This window comes from Martes martes, assembly GCF_963455335.1.
Source record: "Martes martes genome assembly, chromosome: 12".
In the NCBI taxonomy this organism is placed as follows: domain Eukaryota; kingdom Metazoa; phylum Chordata; class Mammalia; order Carnivora; family Mustelidae; genus Martes; species Martes martes.
In genome coordinates, this window is record NC_137900.1 from 12,061,174 (window position 1) to 12,077,987 (window position 16,814).

The following is a 16,814-nucleotide window of genomic DNA, read 5'->3' on the forward strand; positions in this document are numbered from 1 at the left end:
GGCATTTGGGGGCACGATCATTCTTTCCTGTGGGGACTATCCTGCACATGGTAGGTCATTCAGCAGCATCTCTGCATCCAACCCAGTAGATGCCCATGACACCCACACCCCAGTCATGACAATCCAGAATGTCTTCAGACATTGCCAGATGCCTCCGGGTGGCACGAAAGAGACAAAAGCAGCTCATGAAGACCACTGCTCAACACCCTTGCTAGTCTGCGTGTGGCCCGTGGAGCCGAAGCAGCAGCACCCGGGCACCTGCTAGAAATGCAGACCCTCAGGTCCCACCCTAGGTCTGCTAAATGAGAAGCTATATTTTAACAAGGTCTCAGATGACTCATTCAAGTTTGGGAAGCAGTGCTCTGTAACATGTGTCTCTTTTGGTGGCCGATCGCTGGTGTGAAGCATTGTTCCGAATGCAAGTTCACAGGGCTACGCCCTCATCAGCGAGTGGGCCAACTTTGCCACTCTGCTGAAAAAAAGTTAAAATCTTTTAAGAGAATGGCAAACAAGCGGCTTAGGTTTTCTTTGGTTGGTGGGTAGAAGCCACTGAAATAAACCTTCAGCTTCCCATTATTCTCCAGACTCCGTGGCTCGATGGGTGCAGGCCACCAGTGGCTATTTAAATCTAAGTTCATTAAAATTAAAACAAAACTTTTAATGCTTCAGTCACACTCGCCACTTTTCAAATGCTCAGGAGCCAGATGTGGCTGGCGTTCTTTGGATCGGAGAGTGCAGATTCAAAATAGCTCCACCATCCCCGAAAGTTCTGCTGGAACAGGGCTGGTCTAGATCAATGCCTCCTGGCAATAAATGCAGCTGCCAAGCCGCTGGGTGTGAGGCCGAGAACGGCAGGTGGGGAGAGCCCTGGCCTACAGTCAGCGGACCCGAGTCTGCCATTTTGCAGCTGTGTGACTTTGGTCCTCTCTGTACTGCTCTTCTATCACCTTGTGAAATGGGAACAGTAAGAACGATCCTATTTACTGGCTGGGGTGGGAGACTGGAGTGAGATCATATACGTGAATTCACATGTGAGCAGGGTTTTTGCAGTTAATAGCCTTGGTACCCTGACCAGGAGCCTTCCCTAAATATGTGTCTGACCTCATGCTGCTAGTGGTCCCACCAGCAGGGGCGCAGGGTTCAGAGACCGCACTCCTGCCTCAGAGTTTTTGGACATCTGCTACGTGCTAGGCAACATATTAGGCACTTGCACATATTATTGTAGGTAATGTCCCAAATAATCCCGGGAAATCGGTCTTCTTGTCTCTGTTTGACAGATGAAGATACTGAGGTTCAGAGAGGTTAAAAAGCAAATAGCTACTGGGGCACCTGGGTGGCTCAGTGGGTTAAGCCTCTGCCTTCAGCTCAGGTCATGATCTCAGGGTCCTGGGATCGAGCCCCGCATCAGGCTCTCTGCTCTGTGGGGAGCCTGCTTCCCCCTCTCTCTCTGCCTGCCTCTTTGCCTACTTGTGATCTCTCTGTCAAATAAATGAACAAAAATCTTAAAAAAAAAAAAAAAAGCAAATAGCTACTAACAGAAGGTGAACAGAAAAAGCACTTGTGCCAGAGGTGAGACTGGGCCCCCGTGAGTTTTCCTTCATTCCACTGCTGCTGATGCTGATGTTTGTGAGGGAAGGAGGGCTAGCAAAATGTCAGCATGGCCCATTTTTCTGGATTCTTCAGGAGTGGAGGCTCAAAGCAATGAGCTGCAGATAGGGTTGCTGGTGATGAAACAGGGGTTCTCAAAGTCTGCTGCCCATTAGAATCACCGGGGAAGCTTTTAAAACATCCCTAGGCCCAGGCTGCACCCCCAAAACAACCACATCCCCTTGCTTGGGCTGGGAGCCAGGCTCTGATAGTCTCAAACATCTCCAGGCGCTTTCAATGTGCCCCTGAGCTTGGGAACCAGTGCGCTGCGCGATTCCGTCTGCTGCCTCCCCCTCGCCTCTTCCCTCCTCTTGGTTCTGAGATAGTAAAGTTAAGAATTGGGTGAGCAACATGTTCTCTAGACAGCACGTCTCAAATTTGAGCATAGGAATAACCTAGAGAGCTTGGGCCCTACCTCCTGAGCATCAGATTTAGCGGGTCCCGGTAGGACCTGCGTTTCTGCATTTCTGGTCTCCCAGGCCCTGCTGGTAAAAGGAGGATCTGAGACCTTCATTTGAATAACAAAGGCCCTAGAGCCCGGTGGGCCACTTACTCCTCCCAGGGCAAAGGGTTTTTGATTCTGGTGTCTACACATGGATGGGTTGGGTATAAACCACATACTTGTAGTACATTAATTAGTGTTTGGGATGATGAACAATTAATTCAGTTTCCACTTTTTGATTAAAAATTATTTATCACCTCAGTGTCCATTTTTCGATTAAAAATTATTGATCACCTCAGGTGGTCACATCAGAAACCGCAAACTAACAGGAGGGTAACTGGTGGAAACAAGTGATAAGTAGAAATGCGTTGGAGTGTACCGTCATCATTTGGGAGGAAAGAAAGGGCAGGCTCACTGCGGATACGTCTGGAAAGGTAGCACTTAAGCCTTTGCTCCCTTGGTCCTTGCTGACCTGCTGTAATGGTCTAATCATTCCCTTTCCATCTGTATTCCACAAATTTATATGTCACCCCGTCAACGGTAGCACAAGTCTGAACAAGAACACAGGAGGAAGCAGCTATTGGGGTCAATGTGAGCTACCTGAATGTAATCACGTAAGTGTCAAGGGAAATCACAAAGCCAATGAGTCTTGACTTTCCAAAAATTGAAAATACATCACTCCAAAGAGATCCTGGGTGACAGTCTGGATCCCAGACTGCCCCACCTGGACTAAGGATACACCAACCATCCCAGCTGCCCAGGAGTCAGGCTGTTAGCACTGAAATTTCCACATCCTTGGAGACCTGCCAGTCCTGCACCGACGGGGATGACTGGTCACCCTCTGCTGCACTGGGGCTGCATGCCGGAACTGCCCGGAGACCTTGAAGTAGACTCATGCTTGGGAGCCATCCCAGAGATCCCCGTTTCATTGGTCCTGGGCACTGCAGTTTTTAAAGCTCCCCAAGAACTTTGAAGAACAAGAGGTCCTCAACCTTGTCTTCACATTAGAGTCGTGGAGACAAGGGGAAGAACCTTGAGTCTAGATGGTATATATTCATTCACTTATTCCCCTGGTTATTCACTTATTTCCACATTAGACAAATCCAGATTTCACGCCTTCTCTTAGGGCAGGCACTATGTCAGTCTGAGGACCAAGGTGAGGAAGGCAGAGTCCATTGTCTGAAGAGCTTCCATTCTAGAGGAAGAGCTAGGTCTGTAAGTAACTGCATCATCTCGGGCAGTCATTCATTTATCTGCTCAACAGACACTGAATACCTTCTATGGCAGGAACTATTGGAGCATTGAACATCCATCCAATGGCGACGGAGATAGCTAAGGTCACTCTGCACAGGGCTTACTACTTACTTCTACCCACGGAGGGGAGAGCACTCAGAAAGTAAAGGGAAAAACAAACAGAGGTACTGTGTACTTTCTGATAGCGTGAGTGCTGTGAAGGAGCAGAGTCATTCCCGGGAGATGTGGGACCCATGTCTGGGGACACTTTGAGTCACTCCAAGTCAGTGTGGCAGCACCATCCTGGCTCCCTGGTCTCTCATGAAGCCCTTGGATAACCTCATAGATACAAGAGTGGGTGTCCTTTGGGGCATCTGGTTGGCCCTGGGAGGGAAAGAGAGGGTTAGATAAAGGCCCCGCAGTATTGAAATGGGGCTGGGGATCCATGAGAATCCTGGTCTGGGCTAAGGATACACCATCCGTATGACACTGTGGCCTTGGTGGATGCCAGATCCCAGCTGGGCATGGAGAAGGCCTTTTAAAGTGCTGGCTTCATGGTGGTTCTGTTGACGACCCAAATGGGAGTGGAGCTGTTCTGTTAAGATGAGTGGACAGGAGACCTCCCTGAGAGTGACACTTGAACTGGGATCTAAATGATGAGGAAAAGTCACCATATGAAGAAGTGGGTAGGGGGTGGGAGTTGGGGAGCATTCCAGAAAGAGGGAACATCAGATACAAAGCCCTGATGTGGGAATGAATGCAAGTTGGTATAAGACATTTAAAAAAAAATAGAGTTTTAATATTTCCTCTTTCTGCAGGAGGTCAGGGAAGCTTTAAGTGCATAGATGATGGTTTTAAGGGAAGGATTACTTCACTAGACAAATGAGGCGAAGAAAGGCATTGTAGCAAAAAGGAAGAGCCTATGCAAGGACTGGGAGAGTCAAATACCCCGCCAGTTGGGGAAATTCATGGGAAGACATTGAGGGAGCGTTAGAAACAAAGAAAGATGAAACCAAAATGGAAGAACTTGTACATGACGTTGGAGGAGTTTCCTTTTATTCTGAAGACGTGGGGAAACTGCCGGAACACCTCATTTCAGAAATAATGTAGTCAGATGCATGTCTTGGAATAATTCCTTTGGCAGCTATGTGGAAGGTACATTGGAAGGGACACTGGACCACAGCAATAAGGAAAGTTTTGCTGTGTTGTAGGAAAGGGATCATGACTGGCAGGAGCAGCTGGGATGGAGGGATATTTAGAAAGCACAACTGATAGCTTTGGGTAAGAGATTTAAAGGAGGGCACAAGAGAAGTCAGAAGTGGTCTCCTAACCCTAGCTTGGGAGCCCAGGTACATAATGACCAACTGAGATTGGCATTGCAAGATAAAAACAGGCCTTTGGGGGACAGCAAAATGGCATTCTTGAACATACTGAGCCTAAAAATGCCTGAGGTATATCCATCCAGATGGGAATGACCAGAGGCCATTGGATATTGAGATGCGGGGCAGAGGAAGGGTGCGTGTGGAGACAGAGATTTGGAAAACATTAGCATGAAGGTGAGAGGAAGAGAGCAGAGAACGGATCACTGAATAACACTGATATTTAAAAGCTGTGAAAGTAAGGCAAGTCTTTAGAAAGCAAACACACAAACACACACACATACAGAAAACAGGGAGATGGGAAGAGAACCTGGAGACCAGGGTGCCCTAACCTTTGGGAAGAGAGACTTTTAAGAAAGAGGGGCTGGTCATTACGTCAAAAGCCGTAAAGGCGGCAAGTAAAAACGGTAGGCTTTCTTTTTCTTTTTTAAGATTATTTATTTTACAAAGAGAGAGAGAGCTGGAGTGAGGTGGGGGAAGGGGCAGATGGAGAGGGAGAGAGAGAATCTCAAGCAGGTTCCACATCTAGCACAGAGCTCTGCATGCTGGGGCTAGATCCCAGGACCCCAAGATCATGACCTGAGCCAAAATCAAGAGTTGGATGCTTAACCACCTGAGCTATCTGGGTGCCCCAATTGGCTTTCCTTCTTTACAACTGTTTTTATTACAAGAGGCCAGGTTATGAATCTATTAGTTTCTTACTTACTTCCTTCTCCAAAGCGTAAACCTCAGTGGGCCAGGGCATTGTCCACTTTACTCACTGTTGTATTCTGAGAGTTCAGAACAGTGCCTGGCACATCATGGGTGCTCAATAACCATTTGTGGAACGAATGAATGAACCTCAAAGTGTGCATTGGATTTGGCAATTAAGAAGTCTCTGGCCATGTTAGTGCACGTGCCTTTAGGAGAGTGTGAGAATAGAAGCATATCTGCAATCTCTTGCCTCAAGGAAAATGCAGTCTAATAAGAATGGAGGTGGTAGGACGCCTGGGTGGCTCAGTCGCTTGAACGTCTGCCTTCAGCTCAGGTCATGATCCTGGGGTCTTGGGATCAAGTCCTGCATCGGGCTTCTTGCTCAGTGGGGAGCCTGCCTCTCCCTCTGCCTGCTGTTCCCTCTGCTTGTGCTCTCTTTCTCTGACAAATAAACAAATAAAATCTTAAAAAAAAGAATAGAGGTGGGATGGGATAAAGGGAGAGCTAGGACAAGTCTACAAATCACTCTTATCAAAGAACAAAGTGGTTAAGTGCTATAGAAGCAACATGCATAAGCCCAGAATGCTTCCTTGTCAGCTGTGTCACTTTGAGGAGGAAATAGACTTTGATTCTAGCAGGGAAGGGTGGTGGAGATTTGAACACATGGACTGTGTGGTAAGTGGAACAATGCCCCCGCCCCTCAAAGTTGTGCATGTCCCGATCCTGGGAACCAGGGAAGATGTTCCTTTATATGGTGGAGGGACTTCACAAATGAAATTAAATTAAGAGTTTTGAGACAAGGAGGTTATATTGGCTTATCTGGTGGGCTCGATGCAATATAATTACAAGGGTCCTTATGAGAGGGAGGCACGGGATTCAAAGGATTCCTAGGACATGTGAAGATGAAAGCGTTGGTTGGACCAAGGCAAGCAAAGAGCCACAAGTCAAGGATTGCGAACAGCCTCTGGTAGCTGAAAAAGGCAAGGAAGTGATTCTCCCCTGAAGCTTTTAGAAGGAACATAACCTGGCTGAAACCTTAATTTTAGACTTCTAGCCTCCAGAATTATAAGAGAATGAATTTTTTTTTGTTTTAAGGTACTAAGTTTGAGGGAATTTGTTATAGTAGAAGAAAACACTATTAGCCATTAACAATACTATTGAAGGTAAAACATCAAGATAAGAAGGTAAAATGGAGTTGAGAAAGCAGGAGTATGTTACACGTTGGCTGTAGTACAGAGCAGAATTCTCAAACTTTAATGTGCGTATGACTCATCTGGGAATCTTGCTTAAATGGTGACTCTGATTCAGTTGGTCTGGGGTGGGACTCCTAATCCTATCTCTTTAGGCAGCACTCATTACTTCCGTGAGCAATGATTGATCTTCTGCCTGTACTCTTTCTCCCTTTTCTCTCCTCTACCTTTCGATTTTAGAATATACCATTATGTTTTTAGTGTTTTACTGGGTTCTGGTAAATATGCTTACATTTCTGTTACTAATATTTGAATTGTCAGTCTTAAATTATATTCCTATTTTAGGAGGCAAAATGTGTAGATGTTACAATGAGTCCAAGAGCCTACCCCACCTCTACCTCCATCCTTCCTTCTCTTAATTTCTTTTTGTTGTTGTGTTATTTCTACCTTGGAAGGCAGGAAATACTTAAATTCCTTCCTGTTACTCAAAGTCCCATTTTTGTTTTTATCTTAGCTCTGTTAGATTCTAGTATCAATGCTTACAATAGGTAATTTCACCAGAATGTACCCAAGCATCTCCTCTTGGTCAGTAGGCTGCAACTTCTCTGGTAGGTTTTCTGAGAGGAACTCGTGGGAACAATATTGTCTGAGTTCTAGAATGTTCTAAACTGCTTTTTTTTTTTTAAAGTAGTATTCAGAGTTGAATGACATTGGCTCAATTTAAAATCTGTTGCTCTATTATCTCCTGGCATTGACTGTTACTGTAAGAAGGTTTGTAGCCAACCTGATTTTTTAATCTCATGAAAGGCTTGATCATTTTGCATGGGGGCCCAAAGGAGTCTTTATTTTTCTTGGAGGTTCAGTAACTTCATTAGGAATTTTCTAGGTGTTGAGGATTCTGAATCAGTTTAACTTGGCACAGGTGGCCCTTTCAATATGTAGATCAAAGTTTCAAAATGTGTTTGATGAAAAAATTCTTAAATTGTGTGTTCTGATCCGTTACTTTGGTCTTCGTTGGAGACACCAGTTCTGCTTATGTTGGATCTCCATTTTCAGTCTTCTGTAATTTCTCCTTAATCCTAATGAACTCTATATTTCCTTTTCATTTCATTTCTGTTCACCTTCCTCATTTCTATCCTCTGTGTCCCACACTAGGTTTTTCACCATGCATATCTGACCTTGCACCTGGTCTCAGGTCTGCAATTTTGTGCTGACTTCATTTCCCCCCTTGACTTCATTCCTGAGTGCTACGCATGTTTCATCCCCTCCTGCTGCCTCACCAACTCTTACCTGGATTTTGGCATTCCAACTTGGAAATATTACTTCATGGATAAAGTGCTTCACTGAGATTTAATTTTTTTTAAAGTTCACGGTAAAATATTTATTCATAACATTCATCTGTTCTCTGGAAACATTTTTATAGAGTATTCTTCTGTGCACACATTTTGCCCTTTTGTTATTTTTTTTTAGAATGTATCTATATGCTAATTGCTTTTTTATTATTTATCATCTAGTGAGCTGGGTTATAATGGGCCCAGGGTAGCATTCCAGGCTAGTTATTATTCACGACTGGAAGGCTTTCTTCTTAGCTCCCACAAAGATAACCTCCTGCTGCAAGTAGGACTTCTCTGCATAATTCTATATGCAGCTCACTGCCTCTATTTCTAGGTATAAATTTGAGGTCAGGGGTCACCATGGAACTCACTCTCGTTCTAGCACATGCTATTCCAGGCAAAGGAGAGAACATTGCACCTTAGGCCATCCTGGCATCTAGGAATTTCATTTTGGGGCTTTCTGAGGATTGCTGCTGCTAGCTCCTCTCTCCTCAGCTTTTACTCTTTCCTCCCACAGAGCTCTTGCATTTACAGATATTTTGGAATATTTCCCAGTGTTGACCAAAAATAGAGTTTGCCTGCTTTTTCTCTTCCCTTTCCATTATTGCTTTTTGAAGCTTTCTAGGGGAAGAAACTGATGAATTTGTGTTGCCATGCTTTCACTGGACATCCTGAAGGATTCTGTAGGTAGAAGAGTGTTTTTGATCAGATCTTTTCATTAGTAGTGTTCCTCTAATTGAAGTACTGAGAATGGAGAGGGGTATGCCAATAAGAAGCAGGACGATCCAGTAAGAAGTCACTGCAGTTAACCAGGTCAAACGTCCTGAAGGCTCTAAGGGTGCTGAACCAGGAGGGAAAAGAAGGGATAGATGTATGAGATACTGTGGTGGCAAAAATGCCCCAAATTAGTAAGCATTTGCTTGAACAAAGGGAGGAAAAATGTGATGGCGGTTTTGAGCCTGGAGAATCCCGCAGATAGGGGCTGTATGAACATAACTAGGAAAATCAGGTAGAAATCAACTTTTGGGGGAAAGATGATTTGTTGTTTATGTTTTTTAATAGATGTTTATTTACTTGTTTATTTTTTAAAAAGATTTTATTTCTTTATTTGATGGATAGACAGAGCGAGAGAGGGAACACAAGCAGGGGGAGTGAGAGAGGGAGAAGCAGGCTTCCCGCCGAGCAGAGAGCCCGATGCCGGGCTCGACCCCAGGACCCTGGGATCATGACCTGAGCTGAAGGCAGATGCTTAATGACTGAGCCACCCAGGCACCCCTAATATATGTATATTTAAAGACAATTAATTTGATTGAATTTGGGGTGGAGAGTGACACCAAGGGGAGTTGTCAGTTGGCAATTAGAAGAGGGGGTATGGAGGGAAGCTGGAACTGGACATGTAATTGGAGGTCGTCCATGCAGACATGATACTAAAGACATGGTATTTTATAATTTTGACAGAAGGCAGAGGGGAGAAGTAAGAATGTCTGACGAAGGAGACAAGGAGCCATTAGAAATGTAGAACACTCAGTATCTCTGAGGAAAGGTAAAAATAAATACGATTACCATGCTTTATTGAAAGTCGATCACATACTAGGCATTTTACATTTATTATCTCATTTAACACAAAACCCTGTACAGTGAATGTCTTTATCTCTACTCTGAAGATCAGAAAACAGAGGCTCAGAGACATGGACTAACGTGTAGAACCAGGCTGTAAACTGAAGTCTTCTCTCAGGCTAGAAAAGGGTCGCAGAGAGAAGGAGTTAAAGTTGGGGGCACCTGGGTGGCTCGGTTGGGCATCTGCCTTCGGCTCGGGTTATGATCCCAGGGTCCTGCGATCGAGCCCCGTGTCAGGCTCCCTGCTCAGTGGAGACCCTGCTTCTCCCTCTCCCTGTGCCCCTACCCACCACTTGTGTTCTCGCTCGCTCACTCCCTCTCGTTCTATCTCAAACAAATAAATAAAAATCTTTTAAAAATAGGAGATAATGTCAACACCGTCAAAAGTTGCTGAACGTTCAGGAAGAATAATAACCGTGGGGGTTAGAAGAGTATTTGGGTCTCCAGGCGTACTGGAAGCCGTGTGAGAAGACTGGATGGGCGAGAATGCAGAGGCAGAAGTTTGCAGACTGAGCCAGTGAGCCCAGAAGTGAGAGGAGGTGGACGGTAAGGACAGTTGGCGGGAAAGCAGATCACCTTTCAGAGCTGGATGGTTAAGAGGGGAAACGTAAGACGCTTCCTGGAGGGACTTGGTGGAGAGGGGCCAAGGTCTCTGTAGGTGACGGGGAGCCTGACTGTGCTGAGAGCGGAGGGGAAACAGCAGTGGGCCAGGGAGGAAGTACAAGTCCATGGTGGGTCAGATCCCGCAGCCTCGGGGCCGGAGAGCAGTCAGCCGGCGAAGAAGAGACAGGAGGCTGAGTGGAGAAACTAAGATTCCTGAGAGGGGAAGAGAGCTTCGATGCAGCTCAACATGGAAAGTGAAGTAAGAGGGACACCCCGTGCTGAGAGGGAGCGGGACTGAGGAGCTGAAGAGAGAGGAGGGACGACGTGGAGTCCGCGCTGCAGGCTGAGGCCTTAAGCAGGAGGGGGTGTCCGAGCCGAGCCAGGGCCCCCGTGAAGTAAGACATCCCAACGATGTCACCAAAGGCACCAAAGGCACACATGACAGGGAATGTTTGTTTATTTCGGGACCTGAGATTCGGTGTTGGAGGACATTATTTAATACCCTGAGGGTCACTCAATATTTCGGTGGCTCGTAAATGGAGTTGTGGACTCCCTTCAGGGGAGTTGCTAAAGAAAAGTGTCGGGTGTGTCATCCGAGCTTGATAGTTCAAGGATGATCCTGCTTGATGGACGGGAGTCCTGGAGGGGGCAGCACCGGCAGACCTCACCACGTCCTGGGGGGTGCCAGGATCGTCTGATCTGTAGGATGATACCACCCACCTCTCTATTAGTTGAGAAACATTTCTTCTTGTGGGGGGGGTGGTCTTTGGACCTTTCCGTGTTTTATCTGGGGAATCCTGTCTGGGTTAAATGCGCATCCTAGGGATTCTGTTCGTTTCCGTCAATTCACTTGTTTGTAGATGTTGTGCCAAAATGCGACAGGGTCTCAGTCGATGAAAACCTAACCATCCACTCATTTAAAGACATCACATGGGGCGCCTGGGTGGCTCAGCGGGTTAAGCCTCTGCCTTTGGGCTCAGGTCATGATCTCAGGGTCCTGGGATCGAGCCCCGCATCGGCCTCTCTGCTCAGCTGGGAGCCTGCCTCCCTTCCCCTCTCTCTGCCTACTTGTGATCTCTCTCTCTGTGTCAAATAAATAAATAAAATCTTAAAAAAGAAAAAAAAAATAAAGACATCACTTTCCCTACGTGTATGAAAACCACAAAGGTGGAAGGGAACTAGCTAAAGGGCCTTGTCACGTGACTGGGTTGCTAGGAGACGGCTTCAGCGGTCCCCCAGGGCAGAGCTGCCCCCCCCCATCCTGGTGAGCCTCTTAGGGATGGGGCAGCTACATCGAGAAAAAACCAAATTAAAGGCTTGCAACATGTACATAAAAAAGTAGATGAGATCTGTGTATAATTTATTCTTTGCTCTATTTTCTTGCCCTGAATGAGAACCATCTCCTCTTGGTAAAAATAACTTCAGGTAGATTCCCAGGAGAAAGTTAAAAGGAATCAGGAAAAATCAGATTAACTTCAGCTGGAAGAAATTCACACTTGGTTTGTAAGAGACAAAACAGGCAGCGGAGGGGAAGGAGCCTGGGACAGGAAGATAGGGTTTTCTTTCTCGGTTTATTTTTAGGAAACAAGATAATAAAACTAATATTTCTTTCATGCTTAGCTTGTGCCAGGCACTGCTTCTAAATCTCCATGTATTAAATTCTCACAACAAACGATGAGGTGCCATGACCCCCATTTTGCAGACAAGGAAACTGAGGTACAGAAACTTGTCCAAGGTAAAGTAGCCAGGAAGAGCCAGAGGCAAGCTTCAAATGCAGGCAGTCTGATTTTAGAGCTGAGTTGTTTTTTTTTTTTTTTTTCAATTCATAGGAACTTAGAGAATTTTACTGAAGTCATGCTACAAACAAAGGGAAGTAGGCAAACAGGCTTTTGTGTTCTCTATCATAAAACAACCCACATTGAATGAATGCAGGAAGCCAGGATATTCTCTAATGCTCTGTCATTAGGGCCAAACTTGGTAGAATGATATCTAAAATTCACTTATGCCCTTAATTTATTTTTAATCTTTATTTTTTGTCAGCCAACCTATCTGGGCTTGGAGATTTATTTATTTATCTGTTTTAATTATTTAAAAACATTTATTAGTGCATCTAAAATAGGCTGCCATTCAAAAGATACAGTTTGTGAATACACTTGAAGGAACTTAGTGACTGGATACAATGATGTGCACCTGTTTGGGCAACATGACCCCTGTCTGGATATTCTTAGATCCTGTTTATTTGCAGGCTCTGATTTTTAAGACTGATAAGATGTTTATTAAGTTTTTAAAACTTAATGAAGTTGAAAGTGGGAATGCAAACTGGTGCAGCCACTGTGGAAAACTGTATGGAGGTTCCTTAAAAAATTAAAAATAGAGCTACCCTATGAGCCAGTAATCACACTATTAGGTATTTACCCAAAGAATACAAAAACACTAATTTGAAAGGATACAGGCACCCCTGATGTTTATTGTAGCATTATGTACCATAGTCACATTATGGAAGGTGTTCACATGTCCACTGATAGATGAATGGATAGAGGAGATGTGTTGTATAGGGATGGAATATTACTCAGCCATAAAAAAGAACGAAATCTTGCCATTGGCAATGACATGGATGGAGCTAGAGCATATCACGCTAAGTGAAATAAGTCAGAGAAAGACAAATACCTGAGGATTTCATTCATATGTGGGATTTAAGGGTTAATAAGATTTTTTAAAAGTATCTTCTTAATTTAATTTAATTTTTTGGTATCTTCTTAATTTTAAATTCCTCTGAAAAAGTAACTGCCATACTATTTGTCTTTCTTTAGGCTGTTTATTCGCCATCATGGGTTGGTACTCTGAACCGTAGAGAGGCACTTCAAATGTTGCCTCTCTAGTAAAATGTCCCCTGAAACCAGGAGTGGAGTTCCCTTGGTTTGCCCCTTTTTAGCATTTTATTTACTTTTTATTATGACATGTACTTCTACCATATTGTAAGACTTTGAAGACTTGTACCACTTAAGATAATGCCTTGTGCATAGGAGGTGTTCTGGTGACTGGGTCATTAACTTCTGATATCAAGACTGACTCACAGTGGCCCCTTACGAATGAGTGACTAGTCTGATGGCAGCAGCTTCCTGGTTTAGTTCTGATCCGTGTCAGGTTACCCTTCGCTGGGTGGGGTGGGGTAAGCATTAAGTAGGGGCCTTATGGACTTTTTCTGAGTGGAAAAGAAAGGGCACCGAACTTGTTTATTACCCGTGAGGCCTTGGGAAGCTTACTTATCCTAAGACCTAACTGCTCCTTATATAAAATGAGGTTAATAATACCTTCCTCAAGGGATGGCTTTGAAGGTTAAATAGAAAAGTAGATGGAAAAACTGTTTTGTTAAATTAAAGCACTGTGCAAATATTTTCAGTATCTTACTATTCCCAACGATAAATTTGCCAGATTAATAGTAATTTAATAAATTAACGCAGTTATAATGCCATCGGCGGGCAGATACTCCTCACTACAGTGTCTGCTGTGTCGATGTGAGTGATTAGGTGTGATTGAATTTTCTCAAAAGGAATACTTACTCTGCGGTAAAACAGGAATTCTCAGAATTAAGTGCTGACACTCCCTAAATAACCCAGGGTTTATGCTCACGTCAGAACTGCTGCCAGGCTCCCGGAACGGTCCTCTGACAGAGCTCGGGGAGTCAATCAAATGCTACCTTCTACTGAGGTTTTCACTTCAAAGACTCCCTTAAGTGAGCTGAAGCTTCTAGGTGCTGATAGCAACAAGAGGAGGTCCATTTGTTACAACTCAGCAAGAGGCTGAGTTTAGATACAAATGGTCTCTTTGAATTTTAAGAATGGGATTGTTTTGTAGGCATGTAAACTGAGATGCTGGGTGTCTTCCTTGTAATCTAGAACCACTTTCAATTAGGAAAGTGCCTCTGGCCCCTCCCCAGGCTGCCTGGTGTAACAGAACATTGTTCAAGTGCAAGACACTTGCTGCAACCTTTGGAAGGATCCTGCACCTTCTCTGGCCTGTCAGAGGTGACCTCAGCCTCTGTGGGGACTGACTTCTCTCAGTCTTGTTCCCTGCCTGGAGTCAGAGCTGAACTTTTCCTTCCCTGGTTTCCTAGACCCTGGGTCGAGCGGTGGGAGGAGGTGGTGATTAAACATTGTTTTGCTTTTCTCCAATGGATTGGGTCTGTGTTTTCTGCACACGGTCTCGCTCACTTTGAAAAACTGTTCCTGTCATTTTAGAGTTAGGTTGGAAGACTTTATTTATTTATTTATTTTAAAGATTTTTATTTGTTTGACAGGCAGAGATCACAAGTGAGTGGAGAGGCAGGCAGGCGGGGGCGGGGTGGGGGAGGGAAGCAGACTCCCCGCTGAGCAGAGAGCCCAATGCGGGGCTCCATCCCAGGACCCTGGGATCATGACCTGAGCCCAAAGGCAGAGGCTTTAACCCACTGAGCCACCCAGGCACCCCTGGTTGGAAGGCTTTTATGGACCAACATTCTACGAAAACCTTATAAAGTCCAGTTGTCTAGGTAATGATATTTGCCAAGAGTTTCTGCAGGAAATATTGCTACTATTTCTTTGTGTCCTAATAACATATGCAAGCAAAAAGGACAAATGAAATTATATGCCTTATGATTAATAACATTGTGGTGCACTCTCCTATTTCCTCCTTTTTGCCAACCTAGCTAAATGGAGGAGTCCTCTTTATTGTGCCCTTTCTGCAATAAAAGAAGCCAATACTTCACAAACTCTCCCATTAACATGTTAAAAAAAACACTTTATAAAAATAGTGGTCCTGTATTATGCACAATATGCAACTGAGAAATGTTATCAACTTAAGACAGAGGGAATAAAAGAAACAAAAATTCTACGGGGTTATCCTGCTTGCTTGTGATATGACAAAAATGAATTAATTTACATGGATGAGTATGTAAAATATTTGCAATTTTCATATTGTGATTTTTAGCAGGATTATATAGAAATGTACACTCTGGAGTTCTGGCACATTTTCTGGAATTACTGCGTTGATGATTTCCTATCTTCTGTTCTCTCTTCCTTTGTCTTTTACTCATTCTCTTTCATTGAGAACCAGGTAATCCATTTTGTACTTCATTTTTACTAAGGTTACCCATGCACAGATTTTCAAGTCACCTATTCCTACAAGATTTGTTATAAAATCACGAATCTCCTCACCCCAGGCCTCTTTACCCAGACGCAAGAGCTTCACTTCTTGGAGCTGATTATTTTGGGCCTCCACGGTAGCTAGTCTTTGACAGTAGCTTCTAAGGACCGATAGATACTCTCCCAGCATTCACGCTGGATCTGGGCTGCTCTCGTGACCCCACGTGCCCATGGAATGCAGCAGAAATGACACCATGCCAATTTCAGGCTTGAGTCTTAGGAAGAAGGTCTGGCATCTCCTGCTTCTGCCTGCTATGCCAGTGGTGCAGAAGGGTCCCCCTACTTCGTCCTCCAGGCATTGCCAACACTTCCCTCCTGTGTTAGAGCGCCCGCTGCCCATGTTCCAGGTCTCCTCTTTCTGTTGGTGTTTGGTTTCGGTTTCCTCTTTCCTTCCAGGGGTGCATGTCCTCCAGCCATTCCCGAAGAAATAGTTCCGTGGGTAGTAAAAGTTCTGATAACTCATGTCCGACCATGTCTATTCTACCTTTGCCAGTGGCTGGTAGATTATGCATAAAATTCTAGATTGCAAATAAATGTTCTTCAGAATTTTTAAGGCATTGCACAATCGATTTCTACGTAGTTGTTTAGAAGTCAACAGCATTCTGGATCCTTTGCATGAGACCTATTTTTCTCTTTGGAAGCTCATAGGAGAATTTTATATATGTGTGTATATATATGTAGATATATGTATGTGTATGTTTTATATATGTATATGTATAATTATATATACTTATAATACCATATTATACTCTGTAATATAATTTATAAACTATATGAATATTAAATATAATTTATAAATATAATATTTATAATACATATTAAGATATATGTTATATATATTTGTTTTCCCATGTTCTGCAATATTACAATACATCTTGGGAAGGGTTTATTTTCATCCTGTGCTGGGCACTCAGTGGGACCTTATAATCTAGAAATGTGTGTTCTGGACTTCAGGGACATTTTCTGAAATTATTGCAAAGATGATTATATATTACTATATATATTTTCATATACATATTCACATTTATTCATTTGTATTCACATATATTCATAGATATTCACATATATTTGCAGATATATATACATATACATATATAAAATGCCTACCATATGTCAAGCATTTTTCTGGGTGTTAGGAGACAAAGACAAAGATGACATAATCCTTTTGCTCCAGAAACTTCCTACTGAAGGTGGGTTTGTAATCAGGATGATCACACTTCCCAGTTTACCTGGACATTCTTGGTTTATTCTAGTTTTTCAGGCATAATTATTAGTACTGCTCATTTCCCTGACCAAGAAAGTCTCGGGCTGGAGATAAATTATCTGGTAACCATTCCCGAGAGTTGTTGCAAAGATTAGATGATAAAATTTATGTGAAATGCTTTGTGAACTGTAGAAAGTACAAATAACAGGATGAAAAGATTTAAGTTATTTTATTCATTCTCCCACTGAGCCAAAAATATCTACAATTGCTCTCTACTTTGCTCTCTGTTATT

At 43.8% G+C, this 16,814-nt stretch overlaps 1 protein-coding gene across 22 annotated transcripts in view; it reads right to left on the bottom strand.

Moving 5' to 3' along the window:
• The window catches only part of TRPM3 (transient receptor potential cation channel subfamily M member 3), a gene marked incomplete at its 5' end in the record, with an annotated part of 786,868 nt that overhangs the window by 98,887 nt on the left and 671,167 nt on the right, over positions 1-16,814 (bottom strand). The window lies entirely within an intron of this gene.